Source organism: Engystomops pustulosus, chromosome 3, assembly GCF_040894005.1.
Source record: "Engystomops pustulosus chromosome 3, aEngPut4.maternal, whole genome shotgun sequence".
NCBI lineage: Eukaryota > Metazoa > Chordata > Amphibia > Anura > Leptodactylidae > Engystomops > Engystomops pustulosus.
This window is the reverse complement of record NC_092413.1, coordinates 220,654,538-220,673,064: the sequence shown is the minus strand read 5'-3', so window position 1 is coordinate 220,673,064 and position 18,527 is coordinate 220,654,538.

The window sequence follows — 18,527 nt, the reverse complement described above, 5'->3', positions numbered from 1 at the left end:
ACTGTGATGGAACTGAGTTGCAATACCACAAACACAACGCCCAGACAGGGGTGGCGCTGCTTTAAGAAGAAATCAGCCATGGTTTCCATGTTCTCGTTGACTCTTGACTCGGAGGTAACTGGAGTTTTCCAAAAATAGGCATGAAATATATGGGATGACCAACGAACGGTGAAGAACAAGCTTGGAGAAGGCCCTTCAATGAAAGAGGTAAGAACATAACACGTCTTTTGTGATGATTCGGCCAGCGCACTGATCTGTAGGCTTAGCAAAAAATTCTCCAATTCAATCCCTCCATCAGCTCCATGTTAGGTTTTTCCTAGTCCTAACTATTCGCTGTTCCTCTGGCTTCGGCAGTGACTTGTTGTTGACATGATATCTGTTTTCTAAAGGCAACCAATGGCAACAGTCACCAACACTGGGGGTTACGTCTGGAAATCCAGGTGGGTTTTTATTTGGAGTGAGGAAGGATTTTTCCCCCTAATATTAGGTAAATACATTGGTTTCATTGGAGGTCAGTAGACATGGTAGGCTTGTGGCTCCAGCTGGAGATTCCCCTTCTTCCTATATTAACTAATTTGAAAAACCTTTTTAAACTACTCTGGAAAGTTAGAGCCTGAGGATCATGGGGTCAGTCATTGCTTTTGTTGGTATATAGTTCATTTTACTAGGCAGGGTTGATGTCTGTGTTGCCTCAGAGCCTCAATATCTTTGTACAGTAAACAGGGGCAGGTTCTTGGGGAATGGTGGATGGGTCCCTTGCACCTTCAAAGGTCCTGAAATGGCTCTTGTGTACATGTGTATTGACAGCAGGAACAGATGTACAAGGATGGGTAAAGGTCCTTCTTACTATAAAATTTGGTGGGTGGTTTGGGACGCCATGGGCTCCCCAGAAGGCTTGGGTCCTGGGCTACCACCCAAAATGCCTGTATTATAACCAACTACTGACCACAAACGTTGTTTCTTAATGTTTTGTTCTCCAGCACATTCAGGACATAACTATTATTGTCAGCCTTGTGAAGCGATCGCTCTCCATCCTCATGGTTCTTGAGCATCTCGGCTGAGTTGTCTGAGGTCTCGGAGCTAATGGTCATTGTTGGCCGTGATCATGCTCCGCCAGTCGATAAAGTGGGGGCTCATGTTTTATGAAATGCATTAGACAGTGGATGTCTCTGTACATTAAGTCACTATAAAGGATAACTCTGGATATTCAACCTGACAAGTCCTACACTTGTAAATGCTGAATTATTGAGTATTTGGAGCACTCAGTCTACAAGAAAACATCGGAGGCAAATGAAACATAAACAGGAGCTGTTTTTCTTGAGGTTTTTTTGTGTTGCTGTTAGTGAAGTTTCATACCTACAGAAGCTAAAGAATGAAGTTCAATGCAAAACCCACAGTACAGTATATACATATACCAGACTACAGATGGGTGGTCTCGATCCTCCATTTTTCTCATCTCTGAACACAGAAGGCTAGAAGTCCCACAGGTCAGTCATCTGGACCAGTCCTCCAATTGTCCCCTAAATGCTCATCTATTGGTTAGGGCTACAGGCCACAAGCTAGAGGAGAGGGTTAGGGACTACCTCCTGCTCCCTGAGTACTAGGGTTATCCAGTCCTGGGGTCCAAACGCCAAATGGATTGTGATATCAACTCTAATTATTAGCTGACCATAAACAAAAGACAACTAATAGACTGGCCAAGATGGTGACGTGCAGGCCAGTTGTCAGTCCTACTTCCTATACACCATAATGGGACATCATTGAGAGGAGTTCGGACCGGCCTGTTCATGTCTTGGTGGCTTAGAGCTAATGAGAGAGTTGTGGTAAATCTAATATTGCCAATGTTTCCCTCAAATAAATAGTTAATAACACTTAAGACAAGATGAGTCCACCACTGACAACCAAGGCTGGTCACCTATAATCAAAGCTGACAAGACAGCTGAGATACCTGTCCACCAAACGCTTGTATGGCCTCCTCGGGTGACTTCCTCATTCACAGCATAGTTTCCGCACGCTGAGTGGATATAAGGAGATGGTTTTTGTCAGATACTTCTGGTAGTGGATTTTTCCTAAAAACAAATGGTTTGGTGAGTAAGAAATCCAACTGCATGAGCCTGATCTCCTCTGACTTCTAGGAGGACCTAATACAAATGTATATGGCCAACTGTATTCCACCAAACCATTAGCCATGATGATGAAGTCCAACATGACACCAAACCATTAGCCACAATGATGAAGTCCAACATGAAACCAAACCATTAGCCATGATGAAGAAGTCCAACATGACACCAAACCATTAGCCATGATGAAGAAGTCCAACATGACACCAAACCATTAGCCATGATGAAGTCCAACATGACACCAAACAATTAGCCACGATGAAGTCCAACATGAGACCAAACCAATTAGCCACGATGATGAAGTCCAACATGACACCAATTAGCCACGATGAAGTCCAACATGAGACCAAACCAATTAGCCACAATAATGAAGTCCAACATGACACCAAACCAATTAGCCACGATGATGAAGTCCAACATGACACCAAACCAATTAGCCACGATGATGAAGTCCAACATGACACCAAACCATTAGCCACGATGAAGTCCAACATGAGACCAAACCAATTAGCCATGATGATGAAGTCCAACATGACACCAAACCAATTAGCCACGATGAAGTCCAACATGACACCAAACCAATTAGCCACGATGATGAAGTCCAACATGACACCAAACCATTAGCCATGATGATGAAGTCCAACATGACACCAAACCATTAGCCATGATAAGGAAGTCCAACATGACACCATACCATTAGCTATGATGAAGTCCAACATGACACCAAACCATTAGCCACAATGATGAAGTCCAACATGAAACCAAACCATTAGCCATGATGAAGAAGTCCAACATGACACCAAACCATTAGCCATGATGAAGTCCAACATGACACCAAACAATTAGCCACGATGAAGTCCAACATGAGACCAAACCAATTAGCCACGATGATGAAGTCCAACATGACACCAAACAATTAGCCACGATGATGAAGTCCAACATGACACCAAACCATTAGCCATGATGAAGTCCAACATGACACCAAACCATTAGCCACGATGATGAAGTCCAACATGACACCAAACCATTAGCCATGATGAAGTCCAACATGACACCAAACCATTAGCCACGATGATGAAGTCCAACATGACACCAAACCATTAGCCATGATGAAGTCCAACATGACACCAAACCATTAGCCACGATGATGAAGTCCAACATGACACCAAACCATTAGCCATGATGAAGTCCAACATGACACCAAACCATTAGCCACGATGATGAAGTCCAACATGACACCAAACCATTAGCCACGATGATGAAGTCCAACATGACACCAAACCATTAGCCACGATGATGAAGTCCAACATGACACCAAACCATTAGCCATGATGAAGTCCAACATGACACCAAACCATTAGCCATGATGAAGAAGTCCAACATGACACCAAACCATTAGCCATGATGAAGTCCAACATGACACCAAACAATTAGCCACGATGAAGTCCAACATGAGACCAAACCAATTAGCCACGATGATGAAGTCCAACATGACACCAAACAATTAGCCACGATGATGAAGTCCAACATGACACCAAACCAATTAGCCACGATGATGAAGTCCAACATGACACCAAACCATTAGCCACGATGATGAAGTCCAACATGACACCAAACCATTAGCCATGATGAAGTCCAACATGACACCAAACCATTAGCCACGATGAAGTCCAACATGAGACCAAACCAATTAGCCATGATGATGAAGTCCAACATGACACCAAACCATTAGCCATGATGAAGTCCAACATGACACCAAACCATTAGCCACGATGATGAAGTCCAACATGACACCAAACCATTAGCCACGATGAAGAAGTCCAACATGACACTAAACCATTAGCCATGATGAAGAAGTCCAACATGACACCAAAACCATTAGCCACAATGAAGTCCAACATGACACCAAACCATTAGCCACGATGAAGAAGTCCAACATGACACCAAACCATTAGCCGTGATGAAGTCCAACATGAGACCAAACCAATTAGCCACGATGAAGAAGTCCAGCATGACATATTCTAAGCTTTGTTCACATAATCCTCACTATTGGGTTGACCCATCAGATAAATCACAGGTCACCAATCACCATATCCACCTCAGAGTAGGCCGCATCCCTCCCCACCATCGCCCCAGCCCGGATCCTTCACTCTTCTTCATTACTAGAAGCGTATTATCAGCTCAGTGTTTGAAAATGTCATTGAGTTTTCTTCATCATTGAGCTAAACGTTTCCATTATTGGATTCCTTCTGTAAATGGATATCAAATGTTGTGTCTCTAATTCATGGATCACATATTTCATATCTTATCTAATTAAATTGATCTAATTTCTAATTTTTTTTCATGTGGACCTGGTCTTATACTTCAGCTTTAATATAGATTTATCTATGTTTATCCATAAAGATATTTGAAACACACGATGGGTTTACTATGTGACTGCAAACTGCGCTATGCTGTAAACACTGTATAGCCCTCATATATTTGGCCATTATATGACTAGTACCCTGCATTGTCCAGTAGTTTGCCCCCAGACAGGTTTTATCTGTCTCTCCAGAGTAGTTGGCTGGAAACTAGCTGTTAGCTGTGTCGGACTGGCCCACCAGAGCATCGGAGAATCTTTCGGTGGGCCCCAGGTTCTAACACAAATGGGCCCCAAAGATCTTCATTTGGAAGTGAATGGAGTAATAGCTGGATATTCCGATCTATTTTATATAGGACGATTACAATATTATAGATTATTAGATCCTTTTGATGATACATCCAACATCAATGATTTTTTATGGTATTTTATAATAATAATAATAATTATTACTTTATTTATATAGCGCACACAGATTACGCAGCGCTGCACAGAACTTGCCAAATTGGTCCCTGTCCCCAATGGGGGTCACAATCTAATCAACCTACCAGTATGTTTTGGAGTGTGGAAGGAAACCGGAAGATCCTGAGGAAACCCACCCAAACACGCAGAGAACATAAGAACTGTACAGATGTGGACCCTGGGACTTGAACCCAGGACCCCAGCACTGCAAGGCTGTAATTATGGTTGATGGGTGGGCCCTCAAGATCACCACCTCTGGTAGGCCCAATACATGCCAGTCCAACACTGGCTGATAATATGTATTAACATACCTGGTCTGGTGGAAAGAAATTGCACTGATGTGAGATAGAAAACTTTATATTATCTCCAGTAACCCTTGTCTGTGCCTGTATCTATCCTCACTAATTTGGAACAAAATAGAGAATAATATTCCTGACCTGGTGTAAATTAATTTGATAGAGTGAGATAGAAAACTTACTATTATCTACAGCAGCCTCTGTCTGTGTCTCGTCTCACTAAATCAGAAGCCTAGACAGGGTCATATTGGACATTATAGAGAAGAACATACCTCATCTGGTGTAAATAAATTTCATTAATGTGTAATAGAAAACTTACTATTACCTCCAGCAACCCCTGTATGTGCTTGTATCTTTCCATTACTAACTCAGAAGCACAGACAGGGTCGTATAGAACTTTACAGAGAAAAAACATACCTGGTTTGGTAATTTGATTAAGGTGAGATAGAAAACTTACTATTATTTCCAGCAACCTCTGTCTCTCATCACTAACTCAGAAGCTTTGATAGGGATAGGGTAAAATAGGACATTATGGAGAAGAACATACCAGAAAATCAATTGAGGTGAGATAGAAAACTTACTATTATTTCCAGCAACCTCTGTCTCTGCACTAACTCAGAAGCCCTTGATAGGGATAGGGTAAAATAGGACATTATAGAGAAGAACATTCCTGAAATTCAGTTGAGGTGAGATAGAAAACTTACTATTATTTCCAGCAGCCCCTGTCTCTCTGCACTAACTCAGAAGCTTTAACGGGGATAGGGTAAAATAGGACATTATAGAGAAGAACATACCTGAAATTCAGTTGAGGTGAGATAGAAAACTTACTATTATTTCCAGCAGCCCCTGTCTCTCTGCACTGACTCAGAAGCTTTGACAGGAATACGGTAAAATAGGACATTATAGAGAAGAATAAACCTGAAATTCAGTTGAGGTGTGATATAAAACTTACTATTATCTCCAGCAGTCTCTGTTTGTGTTTCTGTCTTCACTCTTGGTCTGCTCTGCTCTCTCTTCCATTTCCATGGACTTCTATGTCCAGCATTGATTTCAGAATAAATGTCAGTTGTGGAAGAGGAAGGAATCTGATGACTCTGCTTATCCAGTCCCAGTCTGTACAGCAAAGTCTGAGATATAGAAAGCAGGAGATGTCATAGTGTAAGGAATAGGAAATCTCAGGATTTGGTTCATGTAGATATATAGAAGTGTAAGACAACCCCAAAGCTTATGTTATGCTACAATGTAATCTTCTGATGATACATTGACTCTTATGGATCCGTGATGGGGACGGCTGTCAGGAAGAAGAATAGAAATCCATGAAGTCAATGATGTGACGGTCTGGGGGCCGGGAGAAGGAGACTGCGGACATCGGGTTTAATTGGAGAAGTAAATGATCTATAAATAATCCCATTTCTATGAGACATAATGATGAGAAGAATTCTATCCGGACCGCGGATTCCTCATCTTCTCCTCCATTACTTATCCCGAGACGTACAAGTCACATGACTCCTCTCCATACATCAGCCGCAGAGGGGAAGGCACAGGAAAGTGTAGGGATTACTACAGGGGACAAACTAGAAGGTTTCCAACCAATGATGATCAGAGATGGACCTCCACCTCCTCTCTCTAACCTACCATTCTGTATATTGTTTCTGTATATTATTTTTAACCACTGAGCCACCATATTTAGCTACTGAGCCACCGTGATAAACCACTGTGCCACAATGATTAGCCATTGAGCCACCATATTTATCCACTGAGCCATTTTATATTACCACCGACCCACCAAATGTGACCACTTAGCTGCCTCCATGAATAACCACCGAACCACCATGATTAGCCACTGAGCCACCATATTTAGCCACTGAGCCACTTTATTTAAGCAACGAGTCACTTTTTAACCTTTTTTTTACTACTGAACCATTTTTTTAATCACTGAGTCATTTGTTTTTTAATAGTGCTGCACATTAAAATTGAAAACTATTCAAACATCTATCTATATTTAACCACTGGGCCAATTTACTTAACCATTGAGCCATCATATTTAGTTACTGATTCACATTATGTAAGCACCGAGACACTTTTTAACCACTGAGCAACTTTACTCAACCATTGAGCCACCATATTTAGCTACTGAGCCAATTATTTAAGCAATTGAAGCACTTTTTATCAATTGAGCCACTTTACTTAATCATCAGCCACCATGATTAACCACTGAGCCACATTACTCAAGCAATGTAAACACTTTTTAACCATTGAGCCACTTTACTTAATCACTAAGCCACCATGATTAACCACTGAGCCACGTTACTTAAGCAATTGAAACACTTGTTAACCACTGAGCCACATTACTTAAGCAATTGAAACACTTTTTAACCACTGAGGCACTTTACTTAATCACTAAGCCACCATGATTAACCACTGAGCCACGTTACTTAAGCAATTGAGACACTTTTTAACCACTGAGCCACAGTATTTAAGCAATTGAAACACTTTTTAACCACTGAGCCACTTTACTTAATCTTTAAGCCACCATGATTAACCACTGAGCCACGTTACTTAAGCAATTGAGACACTTGTTAACCACTGAGCCACATTACTTAAGCAATTGAAACACTTTTTAACCACTGAGGCACTTTACTTAATCACTAAGCCACCATGATTAACCACTGAGCCACGTTACTTAAGCAATTGAAACACTTGTTAACCACTGAGCCACATTACTTAAGCAATTGAGACACTTTTTAACCACTGAGCCACAGTATTTAAGCAATTGAAACACTTTTTAACCACTGAGCCACTTTACTTAATCTTTAAGCCACCATGATTAACCACTGAGCCACATTACTTAAGCAATTGAGACACTTGTTAACCACTGAGCCACATTACTTAAGCAATTGAAACACTTTTTAACCACTGAGGCACTTTACTTAATCACTCAACCACCATGATTAACCACTGAGCCACATTACTTAAGCAATTGAAACACTTTTTAACCACTGAGGCACTTTACTTAATCACTCAGCCACCATGATTAACCACTGAGCCACGTTACTTAAGCAATTGAAACACTTTTCAACCACTGAGCCACATTATTTGAGCAATTGAAATACTTTTTAACCACTGAGGCACTTTACTTAATCACTCAGCCACCATGATTAACCACTGAGCCATTTTATTTAAACCACAAGACAATTTTCAACCCTCTTAACTACTTCGTCATTTGTTTTGATGAAACAAATTTCAAAAGTACTCCAAGTTATGAAAGAAAATCCTATCAGACTAAATTATCATCAGGATTTGTTCTCCGGATGTAGAGGAGACGCCGTCATTCGCCGTTTTACTGCTACGGATAATATTTCATACCTGAAAACCTGGCAATTACGACTCATGAAAATCCCCGAATCTGCTAAAATCCAATTTCTTTCAAGTGTTGTGAATGGCGTCTTCCATCATGGCTCTCCCTCCCGCTGATGGGAATGACTCGCGCTGTTAAGGTGTAAATGAGGACGTATTCACACTTTCTTCTCCTTTTTATATTCACTGTTGGAAACAATTACAGTAAATGAAGAGACTCTTATAGAAGAAGCCGGAGGAGATCTCTGAGCATCACCTCCATTACTGCCCCATTATACGGAGAGAACCAAATGCTACAGCTACAGCGCCCCCACCCCTCCTCTGGTACAATGCGGTACTGCAGTTTTACATATTTACATATCTGTGTTGTTAGTTATAGCAGGAATGTGCAAATAAGTTATATTCCAGGATTGTAGCTTCACCAATACACACACTGCTGTGCTCTGTGCTCTCTGCACTGAACTGCGCCGCAGCCACTTTTGGTTAAATACTACGGCTTTGATTCAGTGCAGAGGGGAGGGGGTGTAAAGCAGCTCAAAGCACAGAGCTAAGAGCACAGCAGTGCACCCCTCCCCAATTATGATAGAAAAGCTTTCCAGTGAAATACTTCACCCTCCCCAGTGCACTTGGAGAAGCTACAATCCTGGAATGTAAATGCAAATATCACAGTCCTGCTGCTACTAATAGCATACACAAAGGTCTGATTACACATCTCTCCAGGGACAATACCTAACATTAGCTGCAGAGAGCACAGACCACAGCAGTGTGAGGACACGCCCCCATGACACTTGGAGAAGCTACAATCCTGGAATATAAATTCATATTTCCCAGTCCTGCTTCACCTGGTGGACGTCGGAGGAACTGCCTTAATAAATCCGGGCCGGACCCGAATCCACCGCAGAGAACGCGCCGCTGGATCGCGAATGGACCGGGTAAGAAAATCTGCCCCAATGACTTTCCCCCAGTCCTCAGCGTCCACTCCCTGTACCTCCTGCAGAATATCAGTCTGTCCCTAATGTTTTTCTGGAGAGAAGTGGCTTCTTTGCTGCCCTCCTGGACACCAGGCCTTGCCCCAGGAGTCTCCGCAGTGTCACAGTTTTTGGGGGAAAAGGTTCATTTTCTAGGCAAATACTGACTTTGCCATGAATTGCTGTTATGCTGATCCCTCTTTATAACATTCTGGAGTAGGTGCAAATTGCCGTTATAAAACCTGATGCAGGAGACTTCGTAAAAATTAACATTTGTATCATTCCCAAAACTTTTGGCCATGACTGTACATAACACTGGCTGCAGAGAGCACAGAGCACAGCAGTGTGAGGACACATTTCATGTGTTATTGGAGAAGCTACAACCTTGGAATATTAATCCCTACTTTTGGGGCAATCAGCATCGACCTTTCAGGGTTTTTTGCCTTCCTCTGGATCAGCTCTGTACAGTGTAGGATTAATCGGTTGGAGTTGATGGACCAATGTAGTTTTTCTCCCTACGATACTCTGATCCTGTGGTCGGCTGTGGAGTTCCCAGCAGTAAATGTCTAAGGCTTTTCCTGGAATTAAATTCAACCTCGTATAGGAAATCATTTCAGAGATTTAAGGGACATATAGATGGAGGGTCAAAGTGCCGCGACCCCCAATACAATAAAAGGATGGGCTGAGGCAGTCATCGGAGCGCCATGAACCTTCTGCATTATTATGGGTGACCTCTCCGGAATGAAGTCAATGGTAATCAGGAAACCTCTCTACGCCCGTACTCCAGCAGGGAGCGGGGGTCGCAGCTCCTATGTCTAGTTATCACATGTAAGAAGTGGTCTGAACCCCTTGAAAGATCTCCACGAGAGCCTCATGGTCTGAACCTGATGTGTGCGGCGCTGGTACCTGACCATAAGTGGTGACATACGCCGGATGCAGAGCACATAATGATAGATTCTAGCCGCCTCCTCTGCTGCACGTAAACCTGGCGAACCAGCCGCGCTGTCAGAGAAAATGGGGGACATTCATCAATTTGTGCGAGGCTTCATCTCGCGCCGTGTCGTAGGCGCCTTGTTATTCGCAGATTCCCATTTCTTTCCATGTATTTTCCAGAGCAAATAACTTCCATCTGTTACATTGTCGATTTACGGAGCGTGCAGCACGCGGGATGCAATTATGTTCTTACAAGAAAAGCCACCGGTATCGGATAAGACGGTAGATAACGCTGTCGCTACACTGTAAAACACTGAGCTCGAGGACATGCGTAAGAAGAAAATCACAAAAAGTCATATAAATGGGTAAAATCTGTTTAAAGTAATGGAAGGAGGGAGGTGCAGCTGCAGCATTAACATGTCTGAGATTTATGCTGTGATAGGGGAGAGGGGGCAGCTGCTTGGTAATGCAGCACAGCATCATAATCACAGCAGACAGAGCTCAGAATGAAGGGTTAAACTAATTATTAACTGATACGATACGACCTGATCATCCTGGAGAGAGTCTGCACCGGGCAGGACTCCCTATGACAAAGTACTGGATGGAGAGTAGGGCCTCCCTTCTGTGGAACTGTTGCAGTCTCACTCAGATTGCTTGACAAATTATTACAACCACCCCTTTACTCAAGGATTGACATTACCCACAGATATATGGAGACATATAGAGGAAACAGGTGCTCCAACAAAATATGACTCCACCCCCAGTGCACCAAGAACCTCATTAGCCTAAAGATAAAATGATAGATAGACGCCCTTTAAGCATTTCCACATAGTAGCAATAGACAGTACTAAGGATCTTCTATAATCTCTAATCACAAGGATCATCTGTGATGCTCCTGGACCTAAAGAAATGACCATGTTATATTGTTGGAAGTGGGAGTCCCGCTCAACCTAATTGATGGGGCGGCTGGTAGAATCTGCTGGAGGTACCTAAGCAATGTACATGGCATTTTCCAACACTCCTGTAGTAGCAGGACCTATGCTCAACCGGCCACTCTATCTATTAGTTAGAACGGTCCTCCAATCTAGTGATTGGTGAGGTGCCAATAGTTGTACCTGTAATGTCCCGCTGAATGGTTCATTACTAAAGTTAGCCCCAGTTAGTCTCCCGGTCAGCTGGAGAGATTGTGGCCAGCTTCCCCATGTCAACTTTCGGCATCCTACCTCTTTAATTCTGGAGTTTCCCGGATAGTTATAATTCGCTGCCAGCTACTTCCAGAATGTAGTAATGACACCTGCAGTACCATATGCCTATCACTGGAGGGTTAACATGTAATGTTCATGTTATGTTGAAACATTTATCATCTTTTCCACAGAACCCAGGCTGGTGCCCTATAAATCCTCAAAACAGAGATGGGGGAGTGCCCCAGGGGGATCCCTTCACTGTACTGCAACCTCTCACTCTTGATGCATGTTCCCGCTGGCCCTGATGGACGTGGACAGTGCCTGTAACTGTAGAGCAAGCCAACTTGACACATTCTCACTACAGCGAGCCACTCCAGTCCCTGGGAATCCAGTCGCCCCTGCACTGGGGTCAGGCCCCGGCTAGGCAACACTGCGGACCCAAGCAACAATATAACTTGGTCAACCCCCTTTAAAGGTGTATTCTGCAGTTTCAGAAATCCTGTGCAGCCTTTGGGGAAAATACAAGGAAATCCTGCACTTCAGAGAGTCCCCGGCCCCAGCAGCAACCACTAGTCACCTGCTTCTTCTGCTTCCGAGGGGCTCTTGATGGTGATGCCACGTTCTTTACGCAGGTTACATCTTGGCCAATCCCTGGCCTCGACCATGACCATAGAAGGTCCCAGATCTCATGTGTGCTAGGAACGTGTCATCACCATCGATGGTCCCAGGTCTCATGTGTGCAATGAACGTGGCAACACCATCGATGGTCCCAGATCTCATGTGTGCCATGAACATGTCATCACCATCCATGGCTCCAGAGAAGCAGAAGCCCCGGGGAGCAGATGGTTGACGCATGAGCCATGGGACCCATCAAAGGGGAACGTATTGTTTTATCTTCAATTCCTTTAAGTGTAAAGTTCCTTTATCTGAAGCTATTCTCTCCGGTATAGGTGCAGATAACCTTTACGTTCGGCACAAGTCTCAGCGCGCTCTTAGTTACACAGAAATAGGCGATCCGATCCACCGGGGAGCGAGACGTCTCCAGAACACTCGTCTCCTGATCCTTCCCTGCTCAGAGAGATGCGCTTGTTAAATGGAGAAAAACAAGATCCTCAGCTTCCCACATCAAGCCGCCCGCACCTTTCATCTTGTAAACACATCTCCCGGCGTCCCACCGGCGCCCCTCTTACACGCCGCGCAGGTTTCCACGGATGACTTCTACCCAATCTATCATTAGTCTTACAGAAAATGAAGGGAATCTTTCAGCATTTTGGGTTGCGATGCGATCATGTGAATCGTTACACAGTAATGACCTGGAATTAATTGTGGGTTAAATCATAGCGTTTCCATAACTTATAAAATATTATATTGTTGCTCTGATATTGTGTTACGCAGGAGAAATAATAACAAAATATTATAATAAAAATTACAATATTCATTAGGGAATTATTTCTATATTTATAAGAATGTCCCTGGAGACGTGTAATGTGTACCTTTGGTGAACGTTGGTGGAGGCCATATTCAGGTCTCTCCAGAGATGATCCATTGGGTTTAGGTCCCGGTTTTGGCTGTGCCGGTCAGGAATGGTCACAGAGATGTTCTGAAGCCTCTGCTGTATTATTTTAGCTTGTGCTTAGGGTCAATGTCTTATTGGAAGGTTTTCTTCGCCGATTAGAATTACCAACCAAAAAGTCCAATCTTCATCTCTTCAGAGCAGAGAATCTTATTCCTCATAGTCCGGGATCCTCCATGTGTTTTGCACACTGTATGCGGCTTTCATATGTCTTGTACTAAGGAGAACATTCTACCATAAAGCCCCGACTGCTGGAGGCTGCAGTGGTAGGAGACTCCCATCTATCTCCTGCATCTCTGGAGCTCAGCCACAGGGATCTTGGGGTCTTCTTTACTTCTCTCACCAGTGCTTAGTTTGGCTGGACGAACAGGTCAAGGAAGAGTTATGGTCATTCCAAACTTCTTCCATTTAAGGATTACAGAGGTCACTGTGCTCTTATGAACCTTGAATGCTGCAGAAATTGTTTTGTAACCTTTGCCAGATCTGTTCCTTGCCATTATTCTGTCTCTGATCTCCTTGGGCAGTTCCTTAGACCTCATGATTCTCATGTGCTCTGACACGCACTGTGAGCTGTGAGGTCTTATATAGACAGGTGTGCGCCTATCCTTATCAAGTCCAATCAGTTTAATTAAACACATCTAGACTCCAATGAAGGAATAGAACCATCTCAAGGCCGATCAGAAGGAAATGGACAGCATTTGAGTTAAATATGAGTGTGACAGAAAAGGGTCTGAATCACCATGTGATTGTTTAAAAAATTTGCAAAAACATCTTTATTTCTGGGGTTTTTTTTGGTTAAGATGGGAGCAGAGTGCACATTAATTACCAATTGGCTGCAAAGAAACAAAGAGTGAAAAATTTAAAGGGGTCTGAATACTTTCTGTAACCAATGTTGTTCGGTGTAGGTCTTAGTGATGGGACCATCGCGCATCACGAGATCAGGGGTCGTGCATGCACCCTCTTCTCTGTTAATTTCTATTAGCTCGTCTATCTCCATCGGTGCCATAGAGAGAGAGTCATCTCTGGTATCCTGGGAGTACAACGGACCCCTGTTCTCGTGATTTGTGGGGGGTCCCATCGCTAAGTCCCCCCCGGCCGCAAGTTAGCTATCACCAGCAACCCATTTAATCTTTCAAGGGTCATTACTCCACCAAGATGTGATTTATGTGAATCTAGGAGGAATACAATGTTATTATTATTAATTTTAACTTATTAGAAGAGAAGATAAGTAAAGTTTCCTGGTAAATCTGCTGTGTTGTCCTAATTATCACGTTCCGTTCTCCCACCCCCCGTTATGTATTTAGCGGTGGAGTGTGAGATGTAGGAGTCTTGTCTGAGGGGTAGCGCACGCTTTACATAGTCTTGTTCTGATTTTCGGCGGAGCTGACACAGAACAGACGATCCGGTACATCAATAGTTTTTGTTTCTGGCCTTTAGGATATAAGAGAAGTTACTGCTCCTACTGACACGAGAGATGACTCAAAGCCGCCTCCGAGTCTTCCGCTAATCAGACGCCGTCTTTTGATCAAAACATAAGCTCCATCGCCGTTCCACGCGTGACTTCTCTTCAGAACTTCACAGATCCTCGACAGTAAAACACGTGACCCGATCCGGTGATTCAGGCAGAGTTATGATTTCTATCCCATGAGGCCGCAGTCACATCTGCTCCCGGATATATTGTATACATAACAAACATCACAAAGATATGTAAAGCCGGAGCAGCTCTGCCTCAAACCGACATAGAATTGCCCCAAATTCATGGGGAGAGAATGGGGAGAGAAGTGTTGCGCAGTAGGGCAAAGTTATAGACGGTCCGATACAGTACCATATTTATTACATTGTCCAATGCTTGATAGTAAATCTGTTGCACAAACTCTGTCGGTTCATACTTTGCTCAATGTATTTGATGGTCTAGAAAGCTGCTACAAAAACCTAGTGCAGGTGCATCATTTTCTGTGCATAGACACAAAGCAACCCAGCTGGGGCCCAGAATACCTGGCTGGCTATTGCGGCCTAGGCACGCTAGTGTCACGGTGCATGGTATGGGGACCGGAGGGCTGTCCTACAGCCTGGCAGGTCTCCAGCAGGTAATGTGTGCAAGAAATATGGAGGGAGAGGCTGATGTACTGGTTTCTCCCTGGGGCAACCCTTGAATGTCTGTAAGATAAGTCCCTGGGTAATGGATGGGGAAGCCCATGGTGGTGACAGCCGTATCCAGGGATCAGACGTAGGCAATGTTGTGCAAATCAACTCACAGTTCTTTATTGAACAGCAGATAGCAAGCAATGGGCCGAAACGGTCAACAGCAGGTCTGGAGTCTGGTACTGGAGTGGTCATGGAGAGGGGTCCAAAGGAATAAAACACCAGCTTAGTAGAAAATGCAGGCTGGGATAATGGAGATATAGCTGTGTCCAAACTGTGGAAGCTGCAGCTCTGGGTTAGAGTCTCCTGACTCAGTTCCTGGGATTGGGTTCTGTGTCAGCACTGAAGGTGTACTGCTACTGCACACTCTATCTCTCTCTTCCCTCAGTCCATGTGGTCTGGACTGCTGACAGGCAAAGAAGACCAGCTAAGACTGGACTAAGACTCTGCTGACTGGGCCATGTGCTCACCCTGCACAGGGGTTTTATACTCCCCCTGGTCAGGTGGATAAGATCTTACACCCATTTAACTATTGCCTTTCCAGACAGAGGCTACAGCTGCTAATACCTGAGATCTCCCTGCATTATCCCTTGGGTGAGTTGCGCAGGCTCACCAGACGGATCCTGACAGGTAGAGGGCCCTTATTCACAACTACCCTCTTGCCTATACATTGGCAGGGGTGTTGCACATAGGATATCGAAACCAGAGGTAATGTGCATCAATAATAGGACAGTCCACCACCGATAATCTGCTGGTAGAGGTCCTTTAAGCTGAACAAGCCCTAATACAGCACGGCCTCTGCAATCCCATGGAGAAGCCCCACATATAGGAATGAAGTGTCCCGGATACTTACACAAGAGCGGGAAATAATACAACACACAAGGTATTTATGGGAATGGTGATGAAAGGTTTTCACATACAATCTGGAAAATATAAAATTCTATTTGCATAAAACACAACAATAACAGTCAATTAACATTTTTGTGGCCTCGGCAACAAAACCCCTAATTGGCATTAATTAACTGTTCATGGCCATAAACATACGTCTACTTATAGAGGAAAATTCTGCATGGTGCTAGTCACACCTCAAAGCCACAAGCCCCAAACCTCCTAGATAAATGGCGCCAAACCAGGGGTGACTCCAAACCCCCCACCACCAATCAGGAAAACCACCACCAGGATCTAGGACTGTAAACCAAGCACACTGACATACTGGTGTGTGTCCCCACTGGTAAGGTCCTTTCTTCTTTTAGCATTTTATGCCCTTGTTTTCACAAAAAAAGGTCTAAAAATTATGCAAAGTAACCTTCTCATTTACATAATTTTAATGTTTTTTTGTAAAAAAAAGGGCATAAGAAGCTAAAAAAAAGTGCGGATCCTGCCACCAGAGGGGGCGCACACCAGTATGTCAGTGTGCTGGGTTTACAATCTTTCATCCTGGTGGTAGATTTTCTTTAAATAAGCCTATGAATCTAAATTTAAAAGCATCTCACCCCCTTCTCCTCCATCTGGTGTAAATTTTATTGTTGTCAGAAGCCCCTTCACAAATAGCATCCTACCCATTGCCAAACGCTAAACCAACCTATATAGAAAATCTGAAACTACTTGTACCCCCCTCCCTAAAATTCTTTTACAAAGACCAACTAAATTAGGAAAGGTGGGTGGGACTATATTCTATGCCAAAAGATGACGTCCCTTCCTCACCAACCACTAAAACCCCCATGTTGAAAACCCCCAATCACCTTGCACTACATCTTCCACCCCCAAACAACACCCCAGCCCCATCCAGCCTGCAGCGTGCTCCCCGCTCCTTTATAGTTCCAGGATCCCCGGCACAATCTGCTACATATTCTGTAAAATTGTACAAATTGTGGCTCATCTTGGATGATTTGTGTGCCAAAAATGGCCCCATATGGTTACTCTTGGTCCAAATGACCATAAGTAAGTATATTTAAGTATATTTTTGCCAGTACAATGACTCTACAATCCTTCCCTATGAAGATTACAACGGGCTCTATTACATTTAACCCCCGAAATGCTAAATTATAAAATAAATTCTGGGAATAACTCAATAACATTTTGGCAATTTTTTTTTTCAGAAACAGCATCGGAAACATCTGTGTTTTGCTGTAAAGATTGTAATATTCATAACTTCCTCCTCGCTCTTGCGTTCTGACTTGGCGGCTCAGTAAAGCGAGCACGTCTTCTATCTCGTTACAATGTACAAGTGCAGCGAAGATCGTGTCTCTCCGGTGTTTTGCTGCCGGAAAATGTAATAATGGAAGGAAACATTTCGGGATCAAAATTTCATTTACTGAAAAAGAAAAAAATGTAAAAATGTAAATTCAGCCTCAACCAAGTTTCTAATTGTCACAAACTTTTGTGTTTTTTGCTCCTCCCCTTCTTAAAGCCGTAACTTTTTTTATGTTTCCACTTACAGAAATGTATCATGTTATCTAGTTAAGTAATTGTTCTTCCTAGTGTCTCCATCTAATATTCCGTGTAATGTAGTGGGAAGCTGGAAAAAATTCCAAATGCAGTGGAATTGATAAAAAAACATAGTTGCCCCATATTCTAATGGATTTTGCTCTTTCACGTTCCGGTCCAAATGACACCTTAGGGTTACAGCGTTCATGGTATGAGATAATAATTATTAGATTTTAATACTATGGAATGTCGGCAGCATTAAAGAGTTAACACCCGCACCTGGACAATCGTGTTACCGGAGGGGTGGGCCCCGACACCGAACCTAAACTTCTGGTTGAATCACAATAACCTTTCATGTTCACCTTGGATCAGACCAGTGGTGGGTTTGGGATTGTGACATCCCTAGTGTCACGGGTGCCCCTGGGACCCATGTCTCGGGGCACAGGCGCACCCGTGTGCCCCTCTGTGCCAGCTACAGCCTCACTTACCTTCTCGCGCTCCAGTGGCATCTCCCGCGGCTCGACTCGTGCGTGCCCACGTGCCAGCTCTGTAAAATTTTAAGGGCCAGTGTGTCGCTTTCTTGGCGCTGGCCATCTGCTGACCTGTTAAATAGCTGGCCTCTTCCTGTGACCCCTGCCGAATATTTGTGCTCTTTTGCCATTGAGGTGTACTATCCGTTGTAACCTCCTTCTATGTTCCTGACTTC